The sequence below is a fragment of the Mauremys reevesii genome, linkage group 10 (assembly GCF_016161935.1).
Source record: "Mauremys reevesii isolate NIE-2019 linkage group 10, ASM1616193v1, whole genome shotgun sequence".
NCBI lineage: Eukaryota > Metazoa > Chordata > Testudines > Geoemydidae > Mauremys > Mauremys reevesii.
In genome coordinates, this window is record NC_052632.1 from 26,423,372 (window position 1) to 26,436,650 (window position 13,279).

Genomic DNA, 13,279 nt, shown 5'->3' on the forward strand with positions numbered 1-13,279 from the left:
CGTCTAAACAGACCAGAGTTCCTGAACACACGCGTCATGAACCTTGCCCGCCCACCCGACGTTGATGTTGGTAAACGCCCCTATGGTCCACCACAGCTTGCAGCACCATTGAAAAGAAGCACTTACGCTTAATGTACTCGCTGGCCTGGTGGGCTGGTTCCAGGATAGTGATGTGAGAACAATCTATAGCCCCACAGCAGAGTGGGAATCACATCTATGCAAAGCCAACTATGATCGCCTGAACATTTCCGACAGTCACTACCTTTGAGAGCAGTTGCTCAACGATTGCGTGGGCTACTTGAATGACAGCAATCCCCACGGTAGATTTGCCCACGCCAAAGTGGTTCGCTACTGACCGGTAGCTGTCTGGCGTGGCAAGTTTCCAGAGGGCTATGGCCACTCGCTTCTGCACAGTCAGGGCTGCTCGCATCCTTGTGTCCTGGCGCTTCAGGGCAGGGGACAGCAAGTCACACAGTTCAAGGAAAGTGTCCTTACGCATCCTGAAGTTTCGCAGCCACTCTGTGTCATCCCAGACCTGCAGCACTATGCGGTCCCACCAGTCTGTGCTTGTTTCCCGGGCCCAGAATCGCTGTTCCACACCATGAACTTGACCCATTGCCACCATGATCTCCACTGCCCGGCGTACTGCTTTGTGAGAGGTCTGCGCCACTCTCCTCACCGTGCTGCGGAGCCTCCTCGCCCGGTTTCTCAGCATCTGACTGTGGAAGAGGTGGGCGATAACGCGAGGAGTTGACAACGGCCATAAGTGCAGCGATGATCGCAGCGGGCTCCATGCTCGCAGTGCTGTGGCGTCCGCGCTGTAACCGACCAGAGAAGGGCGAACAGATTTCCCGGCGCTTTCAAGGAAGAGAGGGCGGGATTGACGGTTCAATGACGACACATTTTTCCCCCCAGCATGCATTGGGGTGAAATCCCACAATTCCAATGGGCAGCGGGGAGTGCGGGAACTGTGGGATAGCTTCCCACAGTGCACCGCTTCCAAAGTCGAAGCTGGCCCCGTGAATGTGGACTCAGAAGTTCGAATTTGTGTATTTAGTATGGATACACAAATTGTCGAATCCACAAATTCGACTTAAGTAGATTCGAAATAGTCCTGTAGTGTAGACAAGCCCTAAGTGGAGTACTTTGCATTTGTCCTTATTGAATTTCATCCTGTTTACTTCTGACCGTTTCTTCAGTTTGTCCTGATCATTTTGAATTATAATCCTGTCCTCCAAAGCACTTGCAACCTCTCCCAGCTTGGTATCATCTGCAAACTTTATAAGTGTACTCTGAATGCCATTATCTAAATCACTGATGAAGATATTGAACAGAACCGGACCCAGAACTGTTCTCTGCAGGACCCCACTCATTATTCCCTTCCAGCATGACTGTGCACCACTGATAATTACTCTTCTGGGAATGGTTTTTCAACCCATTTGTGCACCCACCTTATAGTAGCTCCATCTAGGTTGCATTTCCCTAAGTTTGTTTATGAGAAGGTCATGCCAGACAGTATCAAAAGCTTTACTCAAGATATACCACGTCTACCGCTTCCCTCCCATCCACAAGGCTTGTTATTCTGTCAAAGAAAGCTATCAGGTTGGTTTGACACAATTTGTTCTTGACAAATCCATGCTGACTGTTACTTATCACCTTGTTATCCTCTAGATATTTGCAAATTGATTGCTTAATTATTTGCTCCATTATTTCTCTGAGTACAGAAATTAAGCTTACTGGTCTGTAATTCCCTGGGTTTTCCTTATTTCCCTTTTTATAGATGGGAACTGTGTTTGCCCTTTTCCTGTGTTCTGGAATCTCTCCCATCTTCCATGACTTCTCAAAGATAATCTCTAATGGCTCAGATATCTCCTCAGACAGCTCCTTGAGTATTCAAGGATGCATTTCATCAAGCCCTGGTGACTTGAAGAAATCTAATTTGTCCAAGTAATTTTTAACATGTTCTTTTCCTATTTTAGCCTCTTCTGATCCTACCTCATTTTCACTGGTATTCACTATGTTAGACCTCCAGTCACTACCAACCTTCTTGGTGAAAACCGAGATACAGAAGTCATTAAGCACTTCTGCCATTTCCACATTTTCTGTTACTCAATGAGGGGAGAAAAACAGTAACTGGCCTACCCTGTCCTTGGTCTTCCTCTTGCTTCTAATGTATTTGTAGAATGTTTTCTTGTTACCCTTTATATTTCTAGGTAGTTTGATCTCATTTTGTGACTTGGCCTTTCTAATTTTGTTCCTACATACCTGTGTTGTTTGTTTATATTCATCCTTTGTAATTTGACCTAGTTTCCACTTTTTGTAGGACTCTATTTTTAGATCATTGAAGATCTCCTGGTTAAACCAGCGTGGTCTCTTGCTCTGCTTCCTGTCTTTCTTAAGCAGTGGGATAGTTTGCTCCTGTGCCCTTAATAACGTCTTTGTAAAACTGCCAACTGTCTTCTATTATTTTTCTCCTTAGACTTGATTCCTGTAGGATCTTACCTACCAACTTCCTGAGTTTGCTGAAGTCTGCCACCTTGAAATCCATTGTCTTTATTTTGCTGTTCTCCCTCCTACCATTCCTTAGAATCTTGAACTCATCATTTCATGATCACTTTCACCCAAGCTGCCTTCCACTTTCAAATTCTCAACCAGTTCCTCCCTATTTGTCAAAATCAAATCTAGAACAGAACAGCCTCTCCCTGGTTACTGTCTCCGCCTTCTGAAATAAAAAACTTGTCTCCAATACATTCCAAGAACTTGTTGGATAATCTGTGCCCTGCTGTGTTATTTTACTAACAGATGTCTGGGTAGTTGAATTCCATCACCGCCAAGTCCTGTGCTTTGGATGATTTTGTTAGCTGTTTAAAAAAAGCCTCTTCTTCCCAATTAGGTGGTCTGTAGTAGACCCCTACCATGGCATCACCCTTGTTTTTTTACTCCTTTTATCCTTACCCAGAGACTCAACAAGTTTATCTCCTATTTCCATCTCAATCTCAGTCCAAGTGTATACATTTTTAATATATAAGGCTACACCTTCTCCCTTTTTTCCTGGCCAGTCCTTCCTGAGCAAGCTGGACCCTTCAATACCAACATTCCAGTCATGCGTATTATCCCACCAGGTCTCTGTGATGCCAACTATGTCATAGTTTTGTTTGTTTACTAGCATTTTGAGTTTTCCTGCTTATTTCCCATACTTTTTTGCATTAGTATACAGACATCTAAGATTTGACTTCCCTCCCCACTCCAGTTCTGTCTTGTTTTCCCTTTATCCCTGCTATAACAGCCCATGCTCCCTCCAGATTCCAAACCTTCTCCCAGGTCTCCATGTTCTTGGCTTGTCTATGGGCTTTGATCACCTGCCTCATTCAAACTTAGTTTAATGCCCTACTCACTAGGTTAGCCAGTCTATATCCAAATGTGCTCTTCCCCTTCTTTGATAAGGTGGACCCCATCTCTGCTTAGAAGTCTTTCTTCCTGGAACAGCATCCCTGTTTGTGGTCCCCTGTTCACTAGCTCCCAACTAACTATAGTTAGTTGTTTCCCTAAGTTTCAGTTACAAGGGTCCCCCCCCCCCCCCCCGGTTTCTTCCCCGACACCGGGGCATGCCTCAGTCGCCAGGTTTCAAATCTTGCGAAGTGTGCGGTAAACTGATGTCAAAAAGTGACAGACACGCTTCTTGTTTGAAGAGTCTTGGTGAGAGTTACCAAAAGGACAAGTGCCACATTTGTAAACGGTTTCAGACGAGGGCCCTTAAGGGTCATGAGCAGAGCCTCAGAATTATTCTCATGGAGGCAGCTGTCGAACCCTGGGTCAGCAGAGCCTGTGCCGAGCACTGCCTCCTTGCTGCACAGTGCACTGGCACGTGAGCCAGCACCAAGAAAGGAGGCTAAGGACTCCCAGCACCGACATGATGCTGTACAAAAGACTTCTGGCAGGTGCTGATCTTTGTCCCCAGTGCCCCCAGAAGAAAGAGGCAGGAGAGAGGGTGCTCTCCCTGTCCTAAGCCTAAGGAGCCAGCAGCAGGGAGACCTGAGGCCACCCAGCCTACTTCGGGCCCTGCAGCTCCCAGGGGCTTGTTGACTCCTGCCCCACAAGGGGTCCAGTTGAGTCTGGCCCACTACCATTCTCCGGACCGTCATGGCCGAGACATTCAACTCCCCTCCACTACAGAGACTTTTGAGGCGGCGGCGCAGGACCTTATTTGTCTGACAGCACCACCTTCTCTAAGGAGAGATGAGGCACTGGTGATAACCTGGCCACTATTCCATCTAGGGGCAAGTCAGCGATGATGTCACACTGCTCCCCATCTCTGGTACGCCACTCCCTGGTGTTGGCCACACATGGCGGGGAACCGCACCAGTCCTCAGAGGCTTGGCATCACGTGTCAGCACCACCCAGTACTGCTCCTCCAGGGTCTTTTTTTCAGAGATCTCGGAATCCTGTCGTTCTGATAGGTCCAGCAGCAGGAGGTCTAGATCTAGGCGTCACCACTAGCTTCCTCTGGCATCATGGCCACCTCAGTGGCCACCACCAGCTCAGTGGCTTTCTGGACTCCCTGGGCTTAAGAGGCCTAGGGTCAGAGCCAGGCGTTGAGATCTAGGTGTGCGTCAGTCATGTTGGCATCCTTGATCCCCTCACAGCACCTGGCACTGAGACTATCTCCAGCGACGACAACGGTGCCTCCACATGCTACTCTGACTTCGGAACGGGCAACCATCTCTGCACCATCACCAGCCCCGTGAACAATGTGACCCTCTTAGTGCCGAGGGCAGTTACCAAGGCCATGTGCTGGTGCTCTCATCCTCCCCAGATGAGGCTGTTGCAGGCACTTCAGTGACCCTAGCCTAAGAGGATAGAAGGCTCCTGCAACAGTTGTTGTGCAGGGTGGCCCAAAACTTGGGGATCCAGGCAGAGGAACTGGTAGAGGATGCTGATCTCATGGTGGACATCCTTGTCCCCTCTGGGCCTCTGCATATTGTGCTGCCAGTCATCAAAACTATAAATGAGACCACAACAATTTTGTGGGAGACTCCGGCCTCTTTGCCCCCTACAGCGAAGATAAATGAGAGATGCCATTTCGTCCCCTCAAAGGGATACGAGCATCTCTATACTTATCCTCCACCTGACTCCTTGGTGGTGGATGCTGCAAACCAAAGGAAGCACTGGGGCTTCAGGGACCCTCCCCTGAAAATCAGGAAGTGAAAAAGGTGGACTTGTTTAGGAGGAAAGTCTACTCCACTGGTGGTTGGCAGCTCTTGAATTCCAAACCAAAAGGCCATCATTACTAGGTACTCCTTTAACACGTGCAGAGTGATGGCCAAGTTTGCTGAGCTGCTCCTACTACTATCGGACTCCTGCTCTGAATTTAATGCCTTGGTCTGGAGGAAGGCAAACTTATTGCTAGGGCCTCCTTGCAAGCTGCTCTTGATGCCACAGCTGCCCAAACCATGGCTACGGGAGTGGTCATGAGAAGGTCCTCTTGGCTCCAGGTCTCTGGAATACCTCATGAAGTCCAACAGACCATTTAAGACCTTCCCTTTTGAAGGTCAAGACCTAGTCTCTGAAAAGACGGACAGGAGACTGCATAGTTTAAGACTTGAAGGCCACCCTCAAGTCCCTGGGCATACACACTTCCTGCCATGCAGCGCAGGCATTTCAGGTCGCAATCTCCTCCGCAGTTTTAGCAGCAAAACCGACAGGATGGTTCCTGGAGGAGGAATAGAGCAGTAGAAAGAGGCCACACCCACCTTCAGACCAGGGCTCTGGCCAGACCAAGACCTGTTTCCTCCTCAGGCCAGAAACAGGCCTTTTTGAAGGAATTGGGAAGTACTGGGAATAGAAGCCCTTGCCCCCTGAGCTCCCAAGGAGCATTTTCCACCATTCCCAGAGAGAGGAGTTAGGGAGTTGTATAAGGAATTGCTCGTGAGAAGGGTACCTGAAGAGAGATGGGGAAGGGGAGTGGAAGGGCAGGCAGAGAATTGGAGCGAATATCCTCTTTCTACTGTGCGTAGTACTCAATGGTCCAATGTAATATGGGCCCAGGTAGGGCAGAAAGGCGGTAGTCGTGATGAGAAGGCAAGGTGGGGTGGATACAGTTCCTGAGCTGGTGCGTCATCCTTGTGCTGCTGCTGTTCGAGATGTGGTGTTCATGTCCCTTCCAATACCCTCCCTCCTACCCCTCTGTTGGAGTAGCCGGCAAGAAGGAATTGACGGGGGGGGTCAGCTCAGCTGAGCCCTATATTGGGCGCCATGAAGACACTACTTCAGAGGGCACCCAGGCCGACCCTGCGGATACTGCTGGAAGATAAATCTTCTGGTTGTGCACGCAGCGTGCGCACATCTGATTGGAATGGACATGAACAACACATCTCAAAGAACAACAGTTAAAAGAAGGTAACTGTTTTATTTAGGCTCGAAGTACTTTCTAGCCAAAATACTTAACTGCCACGATGAGAGGCAGTGTCTTAGATGTGGTTGAGCTCCCTCTTTTGGTGGCCCACCAGATTACTGTGAGAAGATCCAGACACTTACTTGCCTGCACATCAGTAGGCTGCAGCACTGTTTCCTCCCTTGGCCTATCTGGCACGTGTCCTGGGCACCAACTGTGTGCGTTACCTCTTCACAGAAATGGAGCAGTGCTGACTCACCTGTGGCTTAAGTAGCCTTCTCCCAAACTCCACCTGAAGATGTAAGCCTTCTGTTTTACCTCTTCAAGGGGCTACGTGGTAGATGTAGCAAGTAACACACAGACACTTTGCACAGAATTCTAACACATTATTGCTTCTTACTTAATCGCATGAGAAATACACATGTCTATATAAAAATAATCATCCCTACATGCATTTGCCTGCCTGAGTTTCCTCACCACTCCAGAGCAGTCTTTGGGCTGTGGACAGGGTCCTCTATGGGATCCAGGATTCTTTCCTTGCAGCTGTATGACTTCTCTGTCAAAACATGGAGCCTCTCTTCCTAAGTCAGCTTGCTTCCTCTGACCATGGCCAAACCATCCCCTTCCCCTCTCCTTTCTATACTTCCTGTGTCTTACTGTGAATTTTCCCCTGACCCACCCAGCCTCTATGGCCAACATCAGTTTGTTGGTGTCTTTTGTCCTGCTTGGGGAATTTTCTGCTCTCCATTTCCCCCTGTCCTTTCAGACAGGATGAGGAGGTATCCCCTTCCAGCTCAAGCAAACCCACTGTTCCAACGTACTTTACCCTGAATACATGGTTGAGTTCTAATGACTCAACATTGTCCCTTGTCTGTGAACAATCCTGCCAGAACCATGGTGGGTACACATCAACATAGGGCGTTCATGATACAGTAATTTTCATAACAGTAACTTCATAATAACCAGAATTTGTAAGTTATACATATAGATTCCCCCAAATCATCAGAGGCAGGGGCTAGTTCTAGACTATGCAGGGCATTAAAGATAATCACTATTAGCGTGAATTGTTGCGATGTGAACAAGAAGCCAGTTTAGAGACTTTAGCACAGATGTAATCCCATATGCTCCCATTGCTTAAATGGATCTTATTTTACATTAGCTGTAGCTTCTGCTTGAATTCGGTGGGAAGGATTAAGCACGTTTTTGTAGTCAAGTATGAAGGCAGCACAGGCATCTAGCTCTTGGAAGGTCTACATAACAGAAAAATAGCTATAGTTTCATGGCCTGCTGTGGATTGTGAAAGACAGTATGCACCAATATTGCTGCTTGGGGATTTAAGGGTTTATCTATACAGGGGAGTTACTATAAAATAAGTATGCTGCAAATTTAGATCTCAGTGGCTATTCCACTTTGACATTTTGTGTGGCCGCTCTTATTCCGCACTGAGTGCCTTTTAGCAATTTGGGGTAATCCATTTCTAAAATGAATTAACCTAAAACTCACAAAGGCACTTAGTGCAAAATAAGAGTATCCATATGGGGAGCTAGTGTGGAATACCTATTCAGGAATAGCTACTCTACACTATCTATTCTGGATTTTCTCCCTGTGTAGACAAATTCTTGCAACAGAACTCAAGGGCTGTGCGCCATTTTGGCAAAAATCTTGTTTGTACACTTGCCAAAGGTTTTGAAAGTCATTAGTTTGTAGAGTGTGGGTACGTCTACACTACGGGATTATTCCGAATTTACATAAACCAGTTTAGTAAAACAGATTGTATAAAATCGATTGTGCGCGGCCACACTAAACAAATTAAATCGGTGGTGTGCGTCCACGGTCCGAGGCTAGCGTCGATTTCGGAAGCGTTGCACTGTGGGTAGCTATCCCATAGCTATCCCATAGTTCCCGCAGCCTCCCCCGCCCCTTGGCATTTCCGGGTTGAGATCCCAGTGCCTGATGGGGCAAAAATCATTTTCACGGGTGGTTCTGGGTACAGCCTCACCCCTCCCTCCCTCCCTGAAAGCGGCAGACAACCGTTTCGCGCCTTTTTTGCTTGGTGAACTGTGCAGACGCCATAGCACAGCAAGCATGGACCCTGCTCAGCTCAATACCGCAATCGTGGATGTTTTAAACACCTCGTGCACTCTCGTGCAGTATATGCTGAACCAGGACCTTTGAACCGAGGCTAGGAGGAGGCGGATACGGCAGCGCGGCGATGACAGTGATGAGGACGTAGACACAGAATTCTCTCAAACCGCGGGCCCTGGCGCTTTGGAGATCCTGATGGTAATGGGGCAGATTCTATCCATTGAATGCCGATTTTGGGCCCGGGAAACAAGCACTGACTGGTGGGACCGCATTGTGTTGCGGGTGTGGGACGATTCCCAGTGGCTGCGAAACTTTCGCATGCGTAAGGGCACTTTCATGGAACTTTGTGACTTGCTTGCCCCTGCCCTGAAACGCCATAATACCAAGATGAGAGCAGCCCTCACAGTAGAGAAGCGAGTGGCGATAGCCCTGTGGAAGCTTGCAACGCCAGACAGCTACCGGTCAGTCGGGAATCAATTTGGAGTTGGAAAATCTACTGTGGGGGCTGCTGTGATGCAAGTAGCCAAAGCAATCACTAAGCTGCTGCTACGAAAGGTTGTGACTCTGGGAAACGTGCAGGCCATAGTGGATGGCTTTGCTGCACTGGGATTCCCTAACTGGGGGGGGGCGGGGGAGGGGGCGATAGATGGAACCCATATCCCTATCTTGGCACCGCAGCACCAGGGCACCCAGTACGTAAACCGGAAGGGGTACTTTTCAATGGTGCTGCAAGCACTGGTGGATCACAAGGGACGTTTCACAAACATCCACGTGGGATGGCCAGGGAGGGTTCATGACGCCGCCTTCAGAAGCACTACTCTGTTTAAACGGCTGCAGCAAGGGAATTACTTCCCAGACCAGAAAATAACAGTTGGGGATGTTGAAATGCCTGTCGTTATCCTGGGGGACCCAGCCTACCCCTTGATGCCATGGCTCATGAAGCTTGGTGAATTACAGGCTGAGCAAGTGCAGAATGGTGGTGGAATGTGCATTTGGCCGTTTAAAGGCGCGCTGGCGCACATTACTGACTCGCTCAGACCTCAGCCAAACCAATGTCCCCTATGTTATTGCTGCTTGCTGTATTCTCCACAATCTCTGTGAGAGTAAGGGGGAGACCTTTATGGCGGGGTGGGAGGCTGAGGCAAATCACCTGGCCGCTGATTACGCGCAGCCAGACACCAGGGAGATTAGAAGAGCACACCAGGAAGCGGTGCGCATCAGAGAAGCTTTGAAAAGGAGCTTCATCAATGGCCAGGGTACAGTGTGACTGCTGTGTTTGATGATGAACACCCACCCCCCCTTGATTGACTCATTCCCTGAAAGCAACTCTCCCTCCCCCTTCGAATACAGCTTACTTATGCAAATAAAGTCACTCTCATTTAAAAATCATGAATTCTTTATTAATTCATTATAAAAAGAGAGAGAGAAGTAACGGTGTGGTTTGGGAGGAGGATAGGAAGGATGGAGAAGGCCATTAAAAAAATTTCACATTAACGACAGCCTTCTGGTTGGGCTGTCCACGGGGGTGGAGTGGGCGGGTGCACGGAGCCTCCCCCCACGCGTTCTTACACGTCTGGGTGAGGAGGATATGGAACATGGTGAGGGTTGAGGGTGGTTACACAGGGGCTGCAGCGGCACCCTGTGATCCTGCTGCCGTTCCTGAAGCTCCACCAGACGCCGGAGCACGTCAGTTTGATCACGCAGCAGCCCCAGAGTTGCATCCCGCCACCGCTGATCTTCCTGCCGCCACCTCTCATCTCGGTTGTCCCTCCTGTCCTCACGTTCATCCCTCCTGTCCTCACGTTCACTGGCCTCTTTCCTGTAATTTGATACCACGTCCTTCCACTCATTCAGATGAGCTCTTTCATTGTGTGTAACTTCCATAATATCCGAGAACATCTCATCTCGCATCTTCTTTTTCCTCCGCCTTATCTGTGCTAGCCTTTGGGATGGAGGAGGGATGGTTGAAAAATTTGCAGCTGCATGAGGGAGATAAATATTTAGAAAGATACATTTTACAGAACAATGGTTATACTCTTTCACAGTGAACAGCACTATTCACCTAGCACATGTGATTTCCCTACAAGGTCGCATTTTTCATCTTAATAGTGAGTGCTTGCAGCTCTGGAGTTACAGATCTCACAGACACAGGTCCAGGCATCAGAATTCAGCTTGCATGCAGCCATGGTAAGCCACTGTCTTTCGGCTTCTGTAGTGATTTACCCCTCCCCCCCAACGCATGGCTAATACCACGCTAGCTCCCTGCTAATCAACAACCTTCCCACCCCCCCACCCACTGCGTGGCTGGTAGCTTGGGGAAGATCGCCGGTGACCAAACACAAAAAAGATCATCGGCATTTCACTCCTCCCCTCCCCCCGCTTCGCTACGTGCAGGAAAGGTTTTTTTTTTAAGCTTGCAGTCCACGAACCCATTAGAAAAATGGCCACCCCCCTTACTTAAATTCCTGATTTTTTTTAACCAGGTTATCCTGAACGATATCACTTTGCTGAGGATAACACAACAAGATAAAGAACGGATGCTTCTTGAATGCCAGCAGTCACCGGGACCATACGCTGCTATGCTTTGCCACGCAGTGATACCTGATTACTTGCTACATGCATGGCGTGGTAAAGTGTCCTACCATGGTGGGTGGAACAAGGCTGCCTTGCCCAGAAACCTTCTGCAAAGGCTTCTGGAGTACCTACAGGAGCGCTTCATCAAGATGTCCCTGGAGGATTTCCTCTCAATCCCCGGACATGTTAACAAACTTTTCTAAGTAACTATACTGTCTGCGACCGCATCCCAAGTCCTCAGGGCAAATCAATCATTAAAAAACGCTTGCTTAAAAAACAATGTTTGCTATTTACAAAGGTACACTCACCAGAGCTCCCTTCCATGGCGTCATTGTCTGGGATAGTTGCTTGTGAGGGCTGGGAGCAGGGTAATTCCGTCAGGGTGATAAAAAGCTCCTGGCTGCTGGGGGTCACGGAGTGCTGTGTGCTCTCTGCTAGGTCTTCCTCCTCTTCTTCATCTTCCCCGTCTGCATAATCCTCAGACATGGCAGAGATTACAACCCCCACCTCGGAATCCACGGTCAGCTGTGGGGTACTTGTGGCGCAGCCCCCTAAAATTGCATGCAGCTCAGCATAGAAGCGGCATGTTTTTTGACCTGCCCCGGACCTTCCGTTTGCTTCTTTGGTTTTCTGGTAGGCTTGTCTGAGCTCCTTAACTTTCACTCTGCACTGCACTGAGTCCCTGCTGTGGCCTTTATCCGTCATAGCCTTAGAAATTCTTTCAAATACTTTTTCATTTCGTCTTTTGGAACGCAGTTCTGTTAGCACTGAATCCTCTCCCCATATAGCGATCAGATCCAGTACCTCCCGAGCGGTCCATGCTGGGGCTCTTTTTCGATTCTCAGGAGACTGCATTGTTAACTGTGCTGATGAGCTGTGCGTGGTCACCTGTGGTGATGAGCTCTCCACGCTGGGGAAGCAGGAAATGAATTTCAAAAGTTCGCGGGGCTTTTCCTGTCTACCTGGCCAGTGCATCCGAGTTGAGAATGCTGTCCAGAGCGGTCAGTGGTGCACTGTGGGATACCGCCCGGAGGCCAACACCGTCGATTTGCGGCCACACTAACCCTATTCCGATATGTTAATCCCGATATTAGCGCTACTCCTCTCGTCGGGGAGGAGTACAGAAACCAATTTAAAGAGCCATTAAAATCGATATAAGGTGCCTCCTAGTGTGGACGGTTGTGGCGTTAAATCGGTTTTACGCTCCTAAAACCGATTTAAACGCCTAGTGTAGACCAGGCTTGTTAGAGAAGCCCTATAAAAATGGATTTGATTTGCGATTAAGTTGAGATGTTGTATAAGTCTAATCATTCTAAGTAGCTCAGTTTTAAAAAGTTTCAAAAATTTGCTTGTCTAGGCAAACATTTCCATTAGCTTCTTGAGAATCGAGTATTAAGATTTTTCAGCCCTTATAATTTTGGAAAGGTTTCAAAATTATAAGTGTCACCTGATGCTGTTCTGTCTTCTAGAGTTTTCAGAGAGCTCTAGTGCTGCTCATGCTGTTTATAGTTTTGCCAAGATGCAGCAGAGTGAAAACTTGCCTTGTTAGTTTCCATTTCTGCTTTTTTTGAATCCCACTGGAAGCAGCGAAACTGATGATTGAATTTCATTTTCATCAGTTGCAGAATTAGGCACTGGAACTATTTTCCAAAGAGTATGACTCAACTGAGGTTTGGGTTCCATATTCAGAGTTGGTAAAGAAGTAAACCGAGATGACTTTCTTCTATCAGCCCCAGAGGCTTGCGAGACTGACGTGAGAGCTTCACATTGATCAGACACCTACTAGTTGGAGGCTGATACAAAAGATGGCGCTCCAAGCAAGATTCAGGGATTTCAGTACCAATTCTTTCTTTGTGTGTATATGGAGAGGGGTTTCACTTAGGTACTTCCATAGGAATTTGGCCCAGTGTTTAGTGTCTGTTTTGGGTAGTAAGTTTATTCCTTTTGCTATTAGGTATTCTCTTTTTAAAAGAACAACAACAAAAAAATCCTATATCTGAATTTGCATGATGGAGGGGAGAGAGGAAAATCTTGATGGGATAATTTAGAATAGTGAAATACAATAGAAAGAGAGAGGGATGGACCTTGTGAGAAGGAAGGAAAATGTAGGAGAGGAAGTAGAGGAAAAACGTTCCAGGGAAAAATCAGGAGTTGGAGGGGAAGAGAAAGGAAAGAAGAAAGGGTGAGTGAAACAAGGAAGGAAAAGATGGTAGAAAAGCAAGAGATGTA

General features: G+C 48.0%; 1 protein-coding gene across 8 annotated transcripts in view; it reads left to right on the forward strand.

The window, feature by feature from the left end:
- MINDY2 (MINDY lysine 48 deubiquitinase 2) overlaps window positions 1-13,279 on the forward strand; it is a 102,796-nt gene that overhangs the window by 11,149 nt on the left and 78,368 nt on the right. The window lies entirely within an intron of this gene.